Here is a 16,587-nt window from a genome sequence, read left to right on the forward strand (position 1 = left end):
TCAAAGAGGATACCAGAAAATAGAAAGATCTTCCATGCTCTTGGATTAGTAGGATCAACATAAAAATGGCAATCTTGCCAAAAGCAGTCTACAAATTCAATACAATCCCTATCAAAATTCCATCACAATTCTTCAAGGACCTGGAAAGAACAATAATCAACTTTATATGGAAAAACAAAAGGCCCAGAATAGCCAAAACAGCCCTATACAATAAAGGAACTTCAGTAGGAATCACCATACCTGACTTCAAGGTCTATTATAGAGCTATAGTCCTGAAAACAGCATGGTATCAGCACAAAAATAGGCAGGTAGACCAATGGAACCGAATTGAAAACCCTGATTTTAACCCACCCACCTATGAACACTTGATTTTTGACAAAGAAGCTAAAACTATACAATGGAAAAAAGAAAGCATCTTCAACAAATGGTGCTGGCATAACTGGGTACTGGTATGCAGAAGACTGCAGATAGATCCATGTTTATCGTCTTGTACAAAACTTAAGTCCAAATGGATCAAAGATCTCAACATAAATCCAGCCACACTGAAACTATTAGAAGAGAAAGTGGGAGATCCTATTCAACGAGTTGGTACAGGAGACCACTTCCTAAACATAACACCAGTGGCACAAACCCTGAGATCGACAATTAACGAATGGGACCTCCTGAAACTAAAAAGCTTCTGTAAGGCAAAGTACCCAGTCAACAAGACAGTCCACAGAATGGGAAAAGATATTCACTAACCCCACATCTGACAGAGGGCTAATCTCCAAAATTTACAAAGAACTCAGGAAGCAAGTCTCCAAAACATGAAAGGATCCAAGTAAAAGGTAGGGTACAGAAATAAGCAGAGAAGTCTCAATAGAGGAGGCTAAAACGGCCAAGAGACACTTAAGAAAGTGCTCAACATCCTTAGCCATCAAGGAAATGCAAATCAAAACAACTCTGAGATACCATCTTACCCCTGTCAGAATGGCTAGAATCAAAAACACCGAAGACAATTTATGCTGGAGAGGATGTGGAGAGAGAGGAACACTCCTCCACTGCTGGTGGGAGTGCCGACTCGTACAGCCTCTTTGGAAATCAGTATGGAGATTCCTCAATAAAATCGGAATTAATCTACCACAAGACCCAGCAATTCCACTCTTAGGCATATATCTAAAGAGGCAAATTCATACAACCAGGGCATCTGCTTCACTACGTTCATAGCAACATTATTTGTAATAGCCAGAACCTGGAAGCAACCTAGATGCCCCTCAACTGAAAAGTGGATAGAGAAAATGTGGCACATTTACACAATGGAGTATTACTCAGCAGAAAAAAACAATGGAATCTTGAAATTCGCAGGTAAATGGATAGCACTGGAAGAAACCATCCTGACAGAGGTAACCCAGTTGCAAAAAGACAAACATGGTATGTACTCACTCATATATGGATTTTAGACATGGATCAGGATAGTGCCAGTCTGCACTTCCACTGATAGAGAGTCTGGGAAACAGGAAAGAACCTAAAAGATATGCATATATGCATAGTGCATAGTACCCAAGAGAAGAGGATTGAGACAGGATCCTCTGAATGGATGGGGAACATGGCGAGGGGTGGGGGGAGTGGGAGCTGAGAAGAAGAGGGGGAAGAAGAGGAAGAGAGAGTAGGTCATGGGGGAACAGGAAGTTTGAGTGGGTGGGTGTAGAATAGGGGGAAGAGGGAATCATAGGTTTGAAGACAGATAAGTGACCTCTAGTGATCTAGAGGGATAACACCAATTGGCAAGCTAAGCAATAGTGGAGAGACCACCTCGAATGCCCATTCCTGATAATGAACTTGATCTCTGTAACCATCCTGGAGCCTTCATCCTGTGACTGATGGAAGCAGAGGCAAACACACAATTAAGCATTGACCTGAACCCAAGGAACCCAGTGACAGAAAGAGAAGAGTGATGAGCAAATTGGCAAAGAATGGGCTGGCAAAACCAGCAGAGACAGCTGATCTGAATAGGGGAGAGTTCTTGGACCCCAGACCGACAGCGGGGAGGCCAGCATGGGTTGATCTGGACCCCCCGAATATGAGTGATTGTCAGTGAGAAGGCCTGGGCAACCTATGGGGCCCTGAGCAGTGGATCAGTGTCTATCCCTGGAATACAAACAGTCATCGTGTGCCCATAGCACAAAGAGGGATGCTCTCTCAGCCTGGACTCTTAGGGGGTGCCTGGACCCTATCCTGAGTGAAATGACAGACTCTAGATATCACCTATGTGGAAGGAGTTGGCAATAGGTTGGGAGGCTGGGGGGGATGGGGAGTGCGGGAGGAGAGGAAGGAGTGGGAACTGGGATTGACATGTAAAACAAGCTACTTAAAATTAAAATAAAAAGTGATAACAATGAAAAAAATTCTCATATCCTGCTTGTATCATATTTAATACTAGCATAAAATAGTCATAATACAAAGTAATATAGAATATTATATTATATATACTAGATATTATACTATAAAATATATAATATAATATATGTTATAATATATATGATATATAATATATAACATATGCTGTATTTTATACTATTTGCTATATAATATGACCTATTATAATATATAATCATACTAATAACTGTTTTCTGAGGAACCAGGAAAGGTGAGACAAGAAAGACTACCAAAATTAGACATGAAGATGTACAAGAAAAGGAAAAAAGTGCAAATGCAGTCTACAGAAATCAAACCTAGAGAGAATTTCTACTTATAACTCTTCCAAAAATGCTTAGGAATAAATTTATGTAAAGTAATTATTTTACGTGATGATCAATGTAGAAATTCACTAAACATAGGGAAAAGGCAGTATCTTGGTTTCATTTTAATTTTGCTATGAACACTGATGATCAAGGTGTCCAGGGCATTTACAGGTAGAGGTACCCAAAAGGTGTATTTGAACCTCATGGTATAATATCTAAGGTGTAAAAAGATGATTACAAAAAGATTTATAAATTTTCCCCAAATCAGACCTAACCTAAGGGATATAGGATCAAATAATTATCTTGATTAAACAAATTTCGTAAGAATGTCTTAAATAAGAATAGATGCCAATAAACCAAGAAATAAAATGTGTTTTACAAATTGCTAGCTTCCACTCCTCAATGGGTATATTGTATCCATTCCTACAAATAATGAATGAAAATTTAATTTTCATACATCCTTGAAGTTTGGTGATCTAGGTGTTTTAGATTCTGACTGTCATTTAGGAGGCCCGGGTGATCTATGGGACCTCTAGTAATGAATCAGTATTTATCCCTAGTACATGAATGGACTTTGGGAGACCCTTCCACAAAAAGGGAAAGTCTCTCAGCCTAGACACATGGGGGACTGCCTAGGGCATGCTCCAAATGATATGATAGACTTTGAAGATGTCCCATATAAGGCTTCACCCTCCCTGTAGAACAGAAATGGGATGATGGGATAGGGGTTTGGTGGGGGGCAGGGGAGGAGGGGACTGAGAGGGAAATGGGATTGACATGTAAAGCAAACTTGTTTCTAATTTAAACAAGAAAGGAAAAAGAACCAGAATACTAAAAATCAGGTTTAATATGAAGATTATGAAGATAGAAATATCACAAGAAAATCTCCTAGAAACATCAGAGAAGCTACACTCATGGAGGTTTGTAAATATGATTGTCTAAACAATTACAACACCACTAGATAAAGTAACATAGGAGAAAGTTCATGAGAACTCCAACATAGACAAAAAAACTAGAGTTAACTAAGGAATTCTGAGAGCATGAGAATTTGTCTCCTCCAATGAAGAGTGTACACATTGTAATCCAATACCAAATGAAGAGCTCTGAACTCATACAAGTATATTTATGTTAACTGAACAACGTACATGTAAATGGTGTGTGTGACAGCAGTAAAGGAATAGAGGGAATGCATATGAATAACAGAATAACACAGCAATGATTGGAGGGAAGAAAGCAAATGATAAAAACAAGGTAAATATGTTTAATTTTAGAAATAAGGAATATTTTAAAAGAAGTTATTGTTGACTTCGTTATTCTCAACGAACACAGTTTCTATTTACTTGTATTTAAGCCTTAAGCAACAATGTCACAAGAAAGCAAATTGGTGTAAGCACTTAAATATCTGAGGACATAGACTTCAAACTAAAACTAATCAGAACAGATATAGTATATACTATATGTTATCAAATGAAAAATCCACAAACAACATAATTCAACTCAAAATATCTAGGCAACAAACACTAGATCACCCAAGTTCATAAAAGGAACACTATTGCAACTACAATCACATAATGCCCTTCACACAGTGAGTCTTTAGTACTCCACTCTTGCCAAGAGACAGATCATGGAGACAAATCATAAACTCGGGAATACTAGACCTAAATGATACCGTAAACAATGTAGACAGAACATTTCATCCAAATACAGAAAATGCCTTCTGTTTAGCATGTCATGGAATTATTTCTAAAGTAGTCTTATTTGTGTGTGAGTGAGTGTGTGTGTGTGTGTGTGTGTGTGTGTGTGCCTGTAAATTTAAGGGAAGTGGTATCCCCTATCACTTATAGAAGTCTGAGGACAAATTGAAATATTATGAATGCTCTGTAACAATGTGACTTCCTAGGATAATATACATGCCATCAGCCAAAGCAGTCTGACTCTTTACACACAGTTGAAACTAATTTTACTACATAGTTGTAAAACCATTGTATCTGTGTAAATGAGATATATAAGATTCAAAGTAGTTATTATATAAGAATAGTTGGGACAATAAATTTACTTATATTAATTGTATCAACTGTTCTTTTGGAATGAGTTACCAATAAAAATAGATGTGAAGACGAATGTATTTAATTTCATAATATATGCCAAGACATATTTTAAGAGTTAAATTTCTCTCAACATTACAAAGAAATTTTATTTCCTAGTGAGTACTAATGTAGAAACGATATCTTTACAAAGTTACAAAGTAAGTTACAGACACATACAAAGCCAAATTTCCAATATAAGTCATATTATGTTCTAGTAAATTGTTTTCACAAGCATTTTCTCAATGCTATTGTGACATCCTTGTTTCTTAGACTGTATACCATGGGATTAAACACGGGAGTCACAACAGTATAGAAAAGAGAAAGCACTCTTATTTGCAACTGGGTTCCAGGAGTTCAATTCGGTTCACAGATGACCAAAGAAATCAAGATCGGGCTGGCAAACCCACAGAGGCAGCTGACCTGAACGGGGGCGGGGTGGGGGGTTGGGGAGGGACACATGGAACCCAGACTGATGACTGAGGGGCCAGCATGGGAATGATCCAGACACCCGCCCACCGAACCTGGGGGACAGAGGGGAGGTCTTAGCAGTCTGTGGAACCTGGGTGAGTGGAGCAGTGTTTATTCCTGCTATGCTGAGGAACTCTGGGAACACATGCCACGTTCTCTCAGCCTGGACACATGAGGAAGAGCCTGGGCCCTTCCTGGGATGATGTGACAGACCCTGAGGATCCCTCATGGATATCCTTGCCCTCCATGGGGAGCCGAGGGGGGTGGAGTGGGGGAGGATTGGGGATTGGGGGAGGAGGGAGGGAGAGGGAACTGAAGGTGACATGTGTAAAAACTTAAAAAAAATATATGGAAAAAAAAAGAAAAGAGAAAGCAATTTGTCCGTTCAACCCAAATGACTAATAGTGGATCTAAAATATGTAATCGTAGCTGATCCACAAATAACATCAAAACTACAAGATGACATGAAGAGGTAGAGAAGGCTTTGGCATGATTTGTGGCTGACGACAGCTTCGGGATTGTAGAAATGATATTACTGTAGGAAAAGGTTATTAACAGCAAATATCACAGCACCTAGGAAAACCATCAGCTCATTCTCAAAGATGTCCCCATAGGCCAGGTGAAGTACTTGGGGGATGTCACAGAAGAAGTGGTTGATTTGATTGGAATGACAAAAGGAAAGAAAAAAACCTGCGGTGTCTGCCTATCTGTACTGAAATTCCACTGATACAGGAGCCAGTCACCAGCTGAGAACACACCCTTTGGTTCATGAAGAGAGGATAGTGCAGAGGGTTACAGATGGCCACATACAGGTCCTACGTCATGAGAGCCAACAGAAAGCACTCAGTGGCCCCCAGGATAAGAGTGCAGCACATTTGTGTAGTACAGGTCATGAAAGAGATTGTTCTTTTCTGGGTGCCAATATTGAAGACAATTCTGCGAATAGTAACATATCTGACATATAACATATCTCTAAAAAGGAAATTTTGCCAAGAAAAAAGTACATGTGGGTCTGAAGAGCAGAGTCCAGCCTTGTGATTGATTATTACAATGGTGCCGTTGCCCAATAAGATGAAGCAATAAATGACAATCAGCAGTCCAAATAGAAACTCCCAGACGTGAGGAACATCTGAAAATCCCACCAGAACAAATTCCATCAGATTGGTTAGATTTCTTCCCTGTAGATTTTGTTGGTTGTTCATTTGTGAAGAAGATTCAGACAACATGATTGTTTGCTTTCCTTTAGGGTAAGAGGCTTTTATCATAATATCAGTCATTGGGAGGTTCTTTGTCTTGCAATGCCTTGGCATTGAATATTTGTAAAACCTTATAAATATATATATATATATATATATGTATTATGGTTTTCAATTTTGTGTTTTCTGGGATTGTACTGTGTGAATATATATATATATATGTGTGATATGTACTTATAGTTTTTCTTGGCTTCTATTTGCTTGTTTGTTTTGTCTTATTCTGGTATGTTTATTTTTATTTCATCATATTTATTTTCATATTTTTTCAGGATATCTGTTGTTTTCTAATGAGAGAAAGAAAAAATTGTGGACTTGGTTTAGAGGAGTTCAGGAAGGGAAAACCATAATCAGATTACACTGTATGAAAGAAACATAGTTTCAATAAAAATGAAAATATATGGAAAAACATAAAATTTTACATTGAATGCCTTAGCCTACTGAGTTTCAATCACATACACATTACTTCATCACCTCCTCAAATATTTTATAATAAAATTTTATGATTACAACTTTCAAAGTGTTCCCTTTTAGCTACTTAGAGTACTATATCAATTTTGTTTATTATTTTTAAATGTTCATTTCATGTTATAATTTAATTTGTACATATTTACCTCATTTTTCACTTCATAATGACAAACAATTTAACAATTATGATAGAAAATTTTGGTATATAATGCTTAAAAGAAATATCTTTCTGACATGTATTTAGTAGATTTCTTTGAAGATTTTACCCATGTAATCCAGCTTAAGAACATATTTCCTATCAGGATGTAGGTAGGAGTATAATGGAGGGGCACACCAAACTAAATGGACAAAAACTCAATGTGATTCCTCGAAAATCCAGAACGACAAAAGGCTATCCATACTCTCCATACCTCTATAGTATTGTAATTGAAGTTCTAGCTAAAGCAATAAGAAAACAAAAGGACATCAAGGGGACACAATTTGGAAAGGAAGAGGTCAAACATTCACTGAATGCAGATGATATGTACGTTTACATAAGTGACCCAAAAAACTCTACTGGGAAATCCTACAGCTGATAAATACCTTCAGCAAAGTGGTAGGACACAAGATGAACTCAAGAAAATCAGTAGCCCTGCTATATACAGACTACAAAAGGGCTGATAAAGAAATCAATTGCCACAAACAACATAAAATACCTTGGGGTAACAAACAAGTGAAAGACCTGTATGACAAGAACTTTGAGTCTTTAAAGGAAGAAATTAAAGAAAATACCAGAAAATGGAAAGATCTCCCATGTTCTTGGATAGGTAGAATCAACATAGTAAAAATGGAAATCTTGCCAAAAGCAATCTACACATTCAATGCAATTCCCATTAAAATCCCACCACAATTCTTCACAGACCTTGACAGAACAATTCTCAACTTTATATGGAAAAACAAATGACTTAGGACAGCCAAAGCAACCCTGTTTAACAAGGCAATGTCCAGAAGCATCAGAATCACTGACTTCAAGCTCTATTATACAGCTATAATCTTGAAAACATCTTGGTATTGGCACAAAATATATACAGGTAGACCAATGGAATCAAATTGAACACACCAATATTAACCCATTCACTAATGAACACCTGATATTTAACAAAGAAGCTAAAAAAATAAACAATGGAAAAAACAAAGCATCTTCAACAAATAGTACTGGTACAACTGAAGGCTGGCATATAGAAGACTGCAGATAGATCTGTCTGTTGCCATTCACAAAACTTAGTCCAAGTGGATCAAAGACCTCAGCATAAATTCAGTCACAATGAACATCTTAGTAGAGAATGTGGTAGGTACCCTTGAAAGAAATTGTACAAGAGATTGCTTCCGGATCATAAATCCAGTAGCACATACACTGAGATTGACAAGTAATATATGGGACAAGCTTCTGTAAGGCAAAGGACATAGTCAACAAGACAAAATGGCAGCCCAAAAAATGGGAAAAGAACTTCCCCAATCCCACATCTGATAGAGGGCTGATTTCCAAAATACCCAAAGATTTCAAGAAGTTAGTCACCAAAACACCAAACAAGTCAATTAAAAAATTGGGCGTCAGAAATAAATAGAAAATTATCAATAGAGGAATCTAAAATGGCTGAAAGACACTTAAGAATGTGTTCAACATCCGTAGCCATCAGGCAAATCAGAACAACTCTGAGATACCATCTTACATGAGTCAGTAATGCTAAATTTAAAAAAAACAAAACAAGAACACCAATGACAGTTTTTGCTGGAGAAGATATCCGGGAGCCTTCATCCTGTGACTGATGGAAGCAGAGGCAAACACACAACTAATCACTGAACTGAACCCAAGGAACCCAGTGACAGAGAGAGAGGAGTGATGAGCAAATTGGCAAAGAATGGGCTGGCAAAACCAGCAGAGACAGCTGATCTGAACAGGGGAGTGCTCTTGGACCCCAGACCGGCAGTGGGGAGGCCAGCATGGGACTGATCTGGATCCCCCAAATGTGAGTGTCAGTGAGAAGGCCTGGGCAACCTATGGGGCCCTGAGCTGTGGATCAGTGTCTATCCCTGGTATACATACTGTCTTCATGTGCCTATAGCACAAAGCGAGATGCTCTCTCAGCCTGGACTCTTAGGGGAGTGCCTTGACCCTACCAAGAGTAAAATAACAGACTCTAGATATCCCCTATGTGGAAGGATTTGGCAATAGGGTGGGAGGGGGGGGGGGGAAGGGGAGTGCGGGAAGAGGGGAGGAAGAGGGAACTGGGATTGACATGTAAAACAGCTATTTAAAATTAAAATAAAAATGATAAAAAAAGATATGGAGAAACGAGAACATTTCTGCATTGTTGGGGGGAGTGCAAACTTGTTCAGCCACTTTGGAAGTTAAGTATGGCAGTTTCTCAGGAAAATGGGAATCACTCTACCTCATGATTCAGCAATTCCAAAGTATGTGCATTCATACAACAAGGACATATATACAACTATGTTCATAGCAGCATTGTTTCTAATAACCAGAACATGGAAACAGCCTAGATGCTCCTCAACTGAGGACTAATAGGTGGAGAAAATGTGGTACATTCACACAATGGGTTATTAATCAGGGGGAAAAACAATGAAATTTAATTCACAGGCACATGGATGAAACTGGAAGAAATCATGCTGAGTGAGGTAAACCAGTCACAGAAAGACAACCATGGTATGTACTCACTCATATATGGATATTAGACATAGAGAACTGGAATACCAGACTATAATCTACACCACCAGAGAAACTAGGAAACAAGGAGGATGCTAAGAGAAAAATGTATGGTCCCCAGAAGACAAGGAAAGGGACAAGAAATTCTTAGCAAATGGACAGCGAATTGGAGATGGGAGGGTGAGAGGAAAAAGAGAAGAAGAGAAGAGGAGAGGGGAGGAGGACATGAGGGATCAGGAAGACTGAGACAGGGGAAGAAGAGAAGAGAGCAAGAACAGAGATACCTTAATACATGTAGACAGTATATGTTCAAAGGGAAATCTGATTCTAGGAAAATGTTCAGAGATCCACAAAGATGACCCCAGCTAAGAATCTATGCAGTAGAGGTCACCTTTTATGCCCTTCCCCTCTAATGAGATTGATGACTACCTTATTTGCCATCCTAGAGCCTTCATCCAGTACCTGATGGAAGCAGAAGCAGGCAATGAGCAATATTCCTGGAATCCAGTTGTGCAGAGGGAAGAGGGATGAACAAAAAACTCAAGACAGTGGTAGAGAAACCTCTAGAACCAGCTCACCTGACCCAATGAGAACACATGGACCCCAGTCTTAAAGGTGGGGAACGAGCATTGAACTTATCCAAAAGCTCTGAATGTGGGTGCCTACTAGGAGTCCTCGGCAGTCTGAGTCCTCTAACAGAGGAACCAGTGTTTATCCCTTCTGCACAAATGGACTTTGGGAGCCTATTCCCTATGGAGTGATAGTATTTCACCCCAGATATAGGCAGGAGGGCCTAGGCCCTCCCCCAAATGATGTGACAGATTTTGCAGATGCCCCATGGAAGGCCCCACTGTCCTTGGAGACTGGGTGGGTGGTGGGATTGGGGGTTTAGTAGGGGGAATGGAAGGATGGGAAGGAGAGGGAACAGTGTGATGGATATGTGAATATTTGTTTCTAAATCTAAAAAGGAGAGAAAAAGAAAATATTCTGTATTTCAACTTTAAAAATTTAGTAAGAGATAAATGTGTTTTAATTATTTAGAATATAATATAAAAATTGATAACCGACTATCAAGGAAAGCAATTGTAAATGAATAAACATCGAATTATAAGATTATTAACTATCTACAAATATTATCCATTTTACATCTCTAAATTAGAATGATAAATTAATTAATTATAACAATAACCAAGCTTCTATTATCTCCACTGTAATCCTGCTTCACTTTTTTTTCTGTCCCATCCTACTCCCCAAAGGCTGTGTGAATGTTTACCTTTTTAAGATACTAGTGATGAATCTGTAAAGTTGTTGCAGGTTCTGAAGCCAGAACCTGACACAGCAGGGGAGGGAGACAGCAGAGAATTAAGCACTCACAAAGTCCTTGGCTGGTGTGTCTTTCAGCTTGTTCCTGAAGAGTCATCTATAGCTACGGATTAAAATATTTCTTATCTCTAAGCCTTCTTTTTTTCATGTACAGGATTCAGCTCTATAGGAATTCAGTTATCTTTTAGGTATGGGTAATATGAAATTGTTGTTTTATGCTGCTCCGTCACAATGGAAAAGCAGACTCTGGAGTAGGTTTACAGCTCCCCTCCTCTATACCAAATTGTGCTTGATTAAAGGTTACCTCCAAAATCTGTCAGGTGCCAGATAGGCCACCTGAATATGTCACAGAGAAATGAGAGCAAATAAGGACAAAGGGATAGACTATTACCAAAGGGGATTATTACTAATAATTGCATACACTTTTGATTTCAATTTAATTCTCTAGGACTTTTGGTAAGTTGTGACTCTAAAGATTGGTAACACTATTATGCAAATATTTTGTATAAAAGGTTTTTTAAGTATGGTTGAAAATCTTTGAAGTCTGTTTCATAAGGTTTAACTTAAAACTTCTTTCACAGCAAGTGGATATAAAAAAAAGTATATGTAGGTAATAATAATGGGACAATGTGGTGTGATACCATTTTAGGATGTAACCAACCTGAGGCTTGAAGCCATCTTAGCTGCTGTTCCCATGTGGCTGGCAGCCAACTTTTCTAGGGTTGGAGGATGTGGATGCCTTATGACTATACTGCTGTATTGATTAAAAGTAAGTACATGGTATAATCTAACCAAGGAGGCTAGAATATATTTCCAAGATATTATGGATTGGGATGATTCTTGTCCTTAGAATAAGAATAGAAATGATAACAAATCATAACAATATGTCTCACTAAAAATTATGAAAAATTATAATGTCCTATCTTGTAACCTTGCTTTCCATAACCTATATATGAATCTCACCAACAACCTTCTTCCTGAGGAGCACATACAATTCTGAGAATAGGAAGGGCATATGTAGTCATCACAATATCAGGGCAACCTATCTCCTCCCTTTTGGATAACAGGACCACTTATTAGAATCCTAAAGAGTTTGGATAGTCTACCTTCCCTCCTTATCCTCTTATTTTCAGGTATGAGAATAGCCTTAGAAATCTCACCAAATCACAAGTTTTCATTATATTTTTGGGCTATCCCTTCAACCCACTCCTTCCAAGTGGTCCTAACCTGTTCGTTTTCCTTGCTGGAAATAAATCTCTTAGCCAAAGTAGGAGTTTCTGTTTCCTTCATCCTCCCAATCCACTTGACCTCAGGCTTGCAGTCATTCCCCTCTTGCTTCTCCTCCAAACTACATGACCTGACACACTTATTTCTTTACTGACCTGGCCTGCAAACAAGATATGTCAATATGGGACACACAAACACCCTCTAAACTAAGCATCATTCCTATCTTGACAAAATCAATTCATTTCAAATTACATAACCCACACTCAATACCCACTCTCCAGATTTTAGGAGACTTACCTTCTTATTTCTGACCTCTTAATAGAAGGCCACTTACAACCCTTAAACACTCCCATACTCAGAGATAATAGAACCTCAATGGAATCTACTATTTGATTCGGTATACTTTATTTATTAACTTGAAGAGGTTTGTCTTCACTTTGTATTCCATCCACCATCCCCTTAGGGACTTCCCATTTCTCAGTCCTAGATTTTCAGGGAGCTTCCTTTTCCATTATTCTTGATGACCAGCCTAAAAATATCTTTGCCTTTACTTGGACTGACTTGGACACCTACATTTGTACTGAACTCTACTGGACTATCCTACTCCAGGCTATACAGAACATCATCAAATCTATGGGTCCAGGCTTTGGCCTCTGAGTTACTTTCTTTTTCTCTTCCAGAATATAAGATCACACATGTGTAAATCTTCTTCTCTTTGTCCATCCCTACAGATTATTGAGGTTGACACCTATACTCTACTAAACTTCTTGATTGGCAAGGGACCCTCTATGATCCACCTGTCTACACCTCAAGTAACTTATCTAGGACCAGCTATTACTGCAACTCAAAAGGTCATTTCCCTAGACAGAAAACACATAATTCATTCATTTATAATCCCTACTACCAAGTATTTAATTCTGTATTTTTTAGGGATGGCTAGATTTCTATGCTCATGTAACACCTTTTATACCCTGTGGTAGGCTTAAAGAAAATGGTCCCCAAAGGTTGCCCCACTCTTATGAAGTGTGGCCTTCTTGGAGTGGTATGGGCTTTGCTGGAGACAGTGAGTCTCTCTGAGTGTCATTTCAAGTCTTCGTTGCTCAAGCTCAGCTCAATGTAGACACAGACTCTGTCTGCTGTCCCTGGATCAAGATACAGATCTCTCATCTCCTTCTCCCACACCATGTCTTCCTGCACAATGCCATGTCCTTTTATGATGATAATGGACTAACCCTCTGAACTTTAAGCCACCCAAATTAAATGTTTTCCTTTAAGACTTGCTGTGGCCATGGTGTCTCTTCACATTAATAGAAATCCCAGCTAAGACACATACTTTTTGCTCCCACAATACTATCTGGCCCTTGGCCCTTCATATGAGTCTTCTTTGTACCTATTGCCAAACATTTTCGTAAGCTTCATTGGATCCTCCCAATCAAACCACTAATCAACAGAACAAACTAATAGCTCCTCCATGTGCCTTTTAAATAGAAAATTGACTTGGCCACTCTAAAATTAGCTCCAAACCTCTGATCTGACACAAGCTGCTGACTTGTGCTTCATAAGGTATATATGGAGTATTTGGTTCTGCTGGCTTCTATTACCCACCATATTTGATTCCAAATTTCATGGTCTGATTTTTCTGCTGCTTCTTCCCTCCACATGTTCTAGCATTCACATCTCTTTGCCTACTTGTTAAGTGTCCTCTCTCAGGCTCTGGAGCCAGCTATGCCCTTTGGAGCATTCCCCGTATGCCATCTCCCTGGCATGCCCTCTACCTACTATATTAGGAACTCTCTTGTTACTTAGATACTTGCTCATCTCCTTCTATTGAAACATCCATGTTTATTCTCCCTAGGACCTGCCTGCTGAGTCCTGAAGCTTCTTTAATCCTTTTGATCCTCTTTGACCTTGCTATCTTGCCCTCAAATTCCCTCCTGGGAGTCTAAATGCTTCTCTATATATTCCTAGATTTCTTCCTTGTTTCCCAGCTCTTACATTGGTCTTAGAAAACTCCTTTTTTGTGGAATTCATTTTGTGACCATTTTTCTGTAATTCCACATTAGTAGTTCTCAGATTTACTAAGGCCTCACACTGTTATTACAAACAGCATGAGTTCAGTATAACTCAATGACCAAAATGTATAAGCTCAATCTTCAAATTCTCTCATATGGTAACAATTTCTACCACTGCATAGTCTAATGATCTGAAATTTTTTGTATCAAATATTGATCTCTGCTCCTCTTTTTTTCCTATCTATACTTGCATATACTAGCTCTTCCATATGGTTGTACAAAAGTACATCCTAATAGGCTCAGGAAATTGCTCTGCATCAGGCTGTTAAAGGTTGATCCATTTACTTATAACTTTCCTATCTCTCCTTCACCAAGACTTACAATTCCTGTTTCTGTATGAACAAAAGGAAAATTACTGTACAAAGTGGCCACAATATTGATCTGCAAAAACAGTTGGACAAATCTAGTCTGTACTGATTTCCATTGTTATCTTTACATACAGGAGAGATCTTTCAACTTTTATATTGAAGTTCCATGGAATACCAGAGGAGGAGCATATCACTGTGGAAGTGTATTATGTACCCAGAAACATGATCAAAGTACAGGGCATATAACATTTTCCACAAATATCTAGGTATAGAAAAAAATAGAAGTGATTCAACATTCATCAATGGTTCTTACCTTTCAAAGTCTTACCTCTTGGATGACACTGTTCTCATGGTCATACTTCTCTTGTTTCAGACCCAAGTTTGTGCATATCAGTTACTAAATAATACTCTGACTGGCCACTTTAGATAATGATGTTTGTATGTCTCTGCCATGTCAAAGTCAAAACCACTATTCATGACGTCATCCATTTTACTATTATAGTCTCTCAACTTGCTATTCACTAACTGCTCTAATCAAACATAAATAACATCTCTTATCTCTCTCGCAGACTTCTTTAATTTCTCAGAGACACTATCTATGAGCAAACTGGATTAGTCAGAGTACAATAATACCCTGACCATGAGTTACAACTATCCAGCCCCTATGTCCAAATGTTTAAAATCCCTCTATGCTGTGCAGCTCCAACGTTTACCTCTGCCTAACTGATGGGTGTTCATGGATTTATGCTCCAGTGTAGCAGAACTCAGTGAAGAACTCTTGCTACTTCCCTTTACATAGTTTATAATGCTTGATACGCCAAATGACTAAGGTTCTACCCCCTCTTGCATACGTAGCTACATATAACCCCTAGAACATTGGTGTTAACTATGGTATTCTATGTTTGCTGAGTGGTAGAATATGTTTCCATTGGATCTGTGATACTTAGTACTCTTTGGCTCCTGAGTGCCAGAATCCCTTTCCTTATGAGCTACAATGATTACAATAACCACACATCATCATCCCCTTTTCCATTCCTCTAATACAATCCAATATTATCACAGGCTCTGTAGCAGACTACCTAGAAGTTTGACTTAATGGAACAAAAGAACTCTTTGAAAGATGATGTAAATAAGCATAAGAAATATCATCTGGATTGCCATTCTGAATGTAAAATCTTGATAGGACAGCAAGAGTCTATAACTTTATTGCTGAGGAAACTGAGCCAGAGTTCCTCTATAGTGAATCTAGACAATGATTTTGTAGAGTACAATTTTGAAGAGAAAACTTGTCTTAAGAAGAATGTGGATATACCATGCTTGTCTTTCTTGATCTAAGTTACCTCATTGAGAATGACTTCTATTTCCATCGAGTTGCCCTCAAATTTCATGAGGTCACAATCTTCTACAGCTGAATAGCACTACTTTATTTAAATGTATTACATTTTCCTCGTCTGTTCTTCAGTTATGGGACGTCTAAGTTATTTTCTCATTCTGGCTATTATGAATAATGCTGCTATGAACACAGTTGAGCAAGTGTCCTTGTGGTATGATTGTACATCCTTTGGGTACATGTCTAAAATTTGTATACAGAGTTCTGAGTCGGATTAATTTCCAATTGTCTGAGAAATGGCAATATTGATTTCCAAAGTATCTGTACAACATTGTACTTCCAGCAGTAGTGGATGAATGTTCCCCTTCATCTGTATCCTCTCAAACATATGCTGATATCAGTGCTTTTGATCTTAGACATCTGGTAGGTGTAAGATGGTATCTCATAATTGTTTTGAGTTGTATTTTTGATGACTAAGGATGTTGAGCAATTCTTTAAGCATTTTAGGTCATTTGAGATTATTCTATTGGGAACTCTCTGCCTAGATATGCCTACAATCCATAGCCCCAGAGAGGCTAGATATCAATGAAAGGATATCAATGGAGGGCCCAATGAAAGATACGTACATTT

General features: G+C 38.4%; 1 pseudogene; it reads right to left on the reverse strand.

Annotated features, from left to right (window-relative positions):
- Positions 1 to 5,032: 5,032 nt before the first annotated feature.
- On the reverse strand, positions 5,033 to 6,501 carry LOC101844163 (annotated as a pseudogene).
- Between the last annotated feature and the right edge of the window lie 10,086 nt (positions 6,502 to 16,587).

This window comes from Mesocricetus auratus, unplaced genomic scaffold, assembly GCF_017639785.1.
Source record: "Mesocricetus auratus isolate SY011 unplaced genomic scaffold, BCM_Maur_2.0 Super-Scaffold_100004, whole genome shotgun sequence".
Lineage (NCBI taxonomy): Eukaryota > Metazoa > Chordata > Mammalia > Rodentia > Cricetidae > Mesocricetus > Mesocricetus auratus.